Source organism: Panthera onca, chromosome D4 (genome assembly GCF_046562875.1).
Source record: "Panthera onca isolate mPanOnc1 chromosome D4, mPanOnc1 haplotype 2, whole genome shotgun sequence".
NCBI lineage: Eukaryota > Metazoa > Chordata > Mammalia > Carnivora > Felidae > Panthera > Panthera onca.
In genome coordinates, this window is record NC_138351.1 from 24,578,003 (window position 1) to 24,583,859 (window position 5,857).

The window sequence follows — 5,857 nt, forward strand, 5'->3', positions numbered from 1 at the left end:
CTACTGTAAAGTACATTTTGACCATTGACTAAGGATTCACTGCCTCAGTGTGAAAAGATATTCTTCTACCCAGTCTTATGTCTCTTTGAGAAACAACAGTTCTTGGTGCATAAGCATCTAAACAATATTTAATTTAGAATTCCGACATGCATCATAAAACTAACATAAAGAGCAACAATGTATGTTTTAATGATTTCAAAGGGGAAAACACATTTCCACAAATGGCTCTAAGTTAAGTTCCATTCATTGCATTCTGGAAAATATGACATCTTTAAGCAAAGAGCTCTTCAGCTTTTATTTTAAGCATCTGTATACTTACATTTATCAGCAAAAAGAATCTTTCAAAAGAGCTATTTGGTTTTAGAATTTCCTCTTCCAGTTTTTTTTTTTCCTTTAGGTTCATTTTAGAGAAAGTCATTTCAATTCATTTTTAACCCTACTTTTTGTAGTATTAGTTTCCTGGGCTACTACAACAAAGTGCCAAAAACTGAGTAGTTTAAAACAATGGAAAACTATATCTCACAGTTCTAGAGGCTTAAAATCCAAAATCAAGGTGTCTGAATTTTGATGGCTCTAGGAGACAATCCTTGCTTGTATCTTCTAGCTACTGGTGTTTTCCAGCAATCTTTGGTGTTTCTTTACTTGTAGATCGCTCAGTATAGTCACATGGCCATCTTCTCCCTATACCTTCAGGTGGTCTTCCCCCTGTACACTGTCTCTGTGTCCAAACTTCCCCTTTTATAAGGATGCCAGTCATATTGAATTAGGGCCAATCATAATGACCTCATTTTAGTTGATTACCTCTGTAAAGACCCTATTTCCGAATAAGGTCACATTCAGAGGTATGGGGAGTTAAGACTTCAACATATCTTCTGTGGGGGGCACAATCTAGAACACTTGCATTGTTATGCATGCAATGTAATAATAATAATTTTGTTATTTAACAAAAATAACAATATTTACAGAGCATGACTGAGAAAATTAAACAATACTAAAGAAGGTTGACGTGGTCCTTAAGTCATTTCCAGCTGTCCTATGTTTTCACAACTTGGGGTATCTGTTCACAAATACAGCTTAGTCCACCCCATCCCAACCTAACTGTAGGAGGGGATAGGTCTGGGTCTCTTTCTGGAAGAAGTTTTGCTGAAGGCTCCTAATAAAATATCTAGACCCTCTTAGAATCTGCTTCAAGGCCCTCTACGTCCACCAGCCATAGTGACTCTATAAATGAGCCAGCACCAATGGAGTTGAGCAGTCCACATTGCAACCACTCTACAACTCCTCTGATGAGGCACCATTCCTAGCCCATGCTGTGGCGGTGGGAGACACTCCGACTCACAGATCCATTAAGTCTTTGGCATCTGAGTGTTGGGAAAATTCATTTCAAACAGAGATAAATATTGGAGCCTAGAGCAGTGGTTCTCAATTTGAATCACCTGAAGAGATCTGAAAAAATCTTGGTTGCTAGTCCTCACCCCCATGCTTGTAACTGAATTGGGTTACTGTGCCACCAGGGCACATGCGCTTTAAAGCTTCCCATGTTACTAATGTGCACCCAAAGGTGAGAACAGCTGATCTAGCACAGTGTTCCTCAGACATCAATATGTCTAGGAATCACCTGAGGATCTGGTTAAAATGCAGATTCTGATTCCACAGATCTGGGATGGGGCTTCAGTTGCTGCATTTCTGACAGTGTCCTGGGGGATGCCAATGCTGTTGACCCACTGGCCACACTTCTAGTAGCCAGGATCTAGAGAGCTGGTTTTCAAATGTGGCCACACAATGGGGTAACCAGCAGAGTTATACAAATACTGACACCTCCAGTGATTCTTATTTAATTGATCAGGGTTTCTGTGTGAGCGTCAGGGTCTTTAAAAGTTTCCTACAACATTGTAAAGTGCAACTCAGGGTGGGAAGCACCATTACTGAAAAAGGCAGAAACAATCTTCACTTCTTTCTGGCAATCCAACAGCGTGACCAGGTGGGCTGCATCAGGCATCACCTTCAATGGCAGGGTCAGCAACCAGACGTACCTGCCTTCCAAAGCTACAGACACAAGTGTACCCACACCGCGCAAGGGAAGGTCATACCAGTGAGTCATTCTAGAATACCAAGAAAGATGCCTAAATAATCCTGATGTTCTAGCTTTAGGTTTGTATCCAATGTTTATTTCCCCTTACCACTGCTATGTGCTCATTAATACACTGACAAGTGTCCTAGTGATGTCAAGCATTCTCCCTGAGTCATGTCCAGGGTCCATTAATAATTGCCTTTCTCTGCCATGTCCCAACTTCCCCCATTGAGAGAAGGCTGACTGGTCCTGTGGGCTCTCTGCAGGAAAGAAAGAAAGCCTGGCTAAACTCCCAGGGATGGTGGCAGCTAATGGGGAGGTTCACATGTTGGGAATATAATTTGGGAAGGTGCCAAAGTGTGAGAGGTAAAATTAGGGAGAAAAGAGGAAAGAGAATAGGCGAAAGTGATTTTATTACACTGTGTTCACCACTGGGGAGAGTGAGGGGAACATTATTTTCAGTCTCCATGGGAGATCTTTAATAGAATTGATAAGGCTCACAAATGCATTCATGGGGAATGCAAAGTGCTCCTAAGCCTGACTTCAAGGCTTGTGCAGCATAAAAACAAAGACTGTGCAAGGAACCAGGAATATGTGTGTAACAAATTTTTAAGGACAGGTGATGGGAGATCAATAGGCAAAAAGAAAGCAGACAAAGCTGGTTCTGGGGAATGGTGTTAAAAGAAGTTAATTAAATCTCTTTCATCTTGGTCAGCTAAGTACTTCCTTAGTCCACCTGAGAGCTGAAACAAGCTTTTGTAACAGCAGTCAGAACTGCAGGAGCAGACCCTGATCCCCAGTGAAGTAGGCTGGATATCCCTCACCACCAGCAGCACCACTGGGATGGCATGGCCATATATCCAGTCCTAATTCACACAAGTTGTTCCAGCATCTGATGCAGTTGAGCATTTTAGCACTCTCACTGTGTTTGGGTTTGGACAAGAAGTGGTCAACCCAGTCAAAGGGTAACCTATATGTTACAGGCTGAGTTGTGTCCCCTCAAAATTCATGTGTTGAAGCCTCTGCCTGAATCATGTCATCCCATCAAGCCATAAGGTCAAGTTCAAAGTCAGTAATGATTAAATACACCCCATCACCACAGCTATGGTAATGGTGTGAATATACAATACTATTTAAAGGGAGAGTGAAAATTTACATTAATTATGTGATCTATCACACGTCAGTTCTGTCAGTGTATTTTTAGGGATTGATCGGCCATGGACTTGGTCTTAATAAAAGAACTTCAGAGTAGGGACTTACTATCAAGCATATCTAGAATATCTGTCTAGACAACTTACTATGAAGCAGTCACTTCCCATTGCTGAGCCTCAGTTTCCAAAAAAAATAAATAAATAATAAGTCTTTTGGGGCACCTGGGTGGTGCAGTTAATTAAGCATCCAACTCCTGATTTTGGCTCAAGTCATGATCTCATGATTTGTGGGATCAAGAGCACATGCACTCGATCTCTCTCTCTCTCAAAATAAATAAACTCAAAAAAAAAATAAGTCTTTTAACTACTTCGGCATTTATAACATAGCAACCACTTAGCCCACATAGTGTTTTGTTTACTTGTTTAATTAGTTGCAAATATTTTAAAGGATTTCACACTAAAATCTAGTTTCTCTCAATACACTGGAGACTCTGACAAGAATGAGCGTCAAGACAACAAACACCAGGAGTAGAGCTGCATTTCCCCCTTTAGATGTCTGCCCTTTCCTAATGCCACAGTCCCACAGGCAACTTCCATCAGGCTACGTGCTTGCCTTCTAATTGAGCTTGGGCCTCCAATCTAGAGTGTCCAGCTACAACATTCTGAGATTCTAAATTGAGACAGGATATTCTCCCAATAACCAACTCACTTCCAGTACTGCTCTTCAAACAGTACTAGTCTGTGGTTAGCAGTGTTTAAGTTTGGGGAGAATTTCTAACTACAACTTTTGCCTTGTACATAAAATCTGTTCTTCGCACTCCTTCTTCAGGGAATACCTTCTGTGTCCCCAGTGCTCCAGGTTTCTACATAGGGATTTTCTCTTAAGAGTTTAAAGCAGTGTGGCACTAAAGGGACTCCGTTTTGAGACTAGTTGGGGACTTATCCTGAATAAAAAACACAGCTTCTCTTCCTACACACCTTCCTCAATCCATTGGTTGTTTCATCAAAGAATCATGTCCAACCAGCTGCCCTACCATTGAAAACAGCTTGTCTTTGGGACCAGCTATAGTGATGAGTGGGCTTCCAGGCATGCTCAGTCTGCTCCACCACACTTTATTATGATGAGAAAAGCTCTATGAAGGGTGTCTCTCAGAAAAGAACCTCAGAGAAAAGTTGTCAGAACCTGGAAATAAAAGGACAGACAAGAACTCTGTGCAAAAGTTGAAAGATTTAAAGGTAAGTGATTTTGGTATTGTTGTTTATTGGTTTGGGCTTGGCAGCTGCCCTAGAAGACAGAAAGGAGAGAAGGAAGAGAGTCCCGAGAGCAATACATAAGAGAGGAAATGAGAACTACAGAAACTAAGAGGCCCAGGAAATTCAGAAGTACCAAGAAAAACAGTTGAAGAAAGAGATTCCATCGGTCTTTCCTTCTTTGACCCATTTGAACACTGAAAAGTACACTTAGGTGAGGGCATCCTTACTGGGGCTTGAAATAACATTTTCAAAGTCTTTCGTAGTTAAATGTATTCATACAATCTAATCCCATTTAACTTTTTCTAATGTCTGATATTATTTTTTGGTCACTCGTTGAAAATTTTGTTTTTGGCTGGACGCAGATATAAAAGCTCTCAAAAAGGACAGCTATGTCTCTTGGCAATCTGTTCCTGGCATTTTTCTTTGGTCTCCTTCATTCTCTTGTTCAAAAATCTATCAAATACTGCAGCCCTGTCCTTATTTTCCTTAGTACACCATCTCTTTAAATCAGTTCACTGATGTTTGTGTCACAGGACATGTGGAGGAACAAACACTGAATCTTGAATACTTTAGTCCTGGGGCTTTGTGCAGGGGTTTTCTGACAACACACCAGTGGGCATTAACTTCTTGAGAGAGACTGAAAATCTGCATATTCTACTAGTTCTTTTGGGCCCCCAGTGACAAGGCATAGTATATCATAGTATCATTCAGTTTAGGAATATCTTTTTTTTTTCAATAATAACCAAATTGAGAACACTCACATTGGTACCTACAATGAAACCTTGAACAGATTTGTACTTCCTTTCTCCAGTTCCCCTTGGTCTATAACAGGAGTGCCCCTACTCAGTGACAAGCCAAGATAGCTATGGTCAAGACAGCTTGCTTCATGGGGAAACCTTGTTTGCTGATCTGGACCATACATTCTTTCCACTCTTTACCAGAGCATCAGCATCAACTTGTGTCTCCATACCTTTCTCACTAAAGGTATGAAGTTTGCATTCATCATCCACTTCAATGAGTTTCTGGCAGCTGGTGACTGGGAAGGAGATTTTCAACTTCATCCTGAGGCAGCTGATCATCTCCAAGATGCCCTGAAAAAGAGATGACTTCATTTAATCTTTATGACAATCCTTTATCTCCCTTTATATATGAGAATCAGAAGCAGAGAGATTTTTCTCAAAATTATTCATTCCATAAATGGTAGAAACAAGATTTGAAACTGTCTCTGCTGCTCCAGACCATGCTCCTTCCACTGCCATCTTTAGAACCTGCCATCTTTAGATAAATAGGTGGGGATGGAACAAAGGCCTGAAACTGTTAAAATACTTACACAAATTTACATAGCTACTAAATATCAATGCCAGGATTTGATGCCACCTTT

General features: G+C 40.8%; 1 pseudogene; it reads right to left on the reverse strand.

The window, feature by feature from the left end:
• Positions 1 to 4,791: 4,791 nt before the first annotated feature.
• LOC132663407 (small ribosomal subunit protein eS6 pseudogene) lies at positions 4,792 to 5,555 on the reverse strand (annotated as a pseudogene).
• Positions 5,556 to 5,857: the final 302 nt, after the last annotated feature.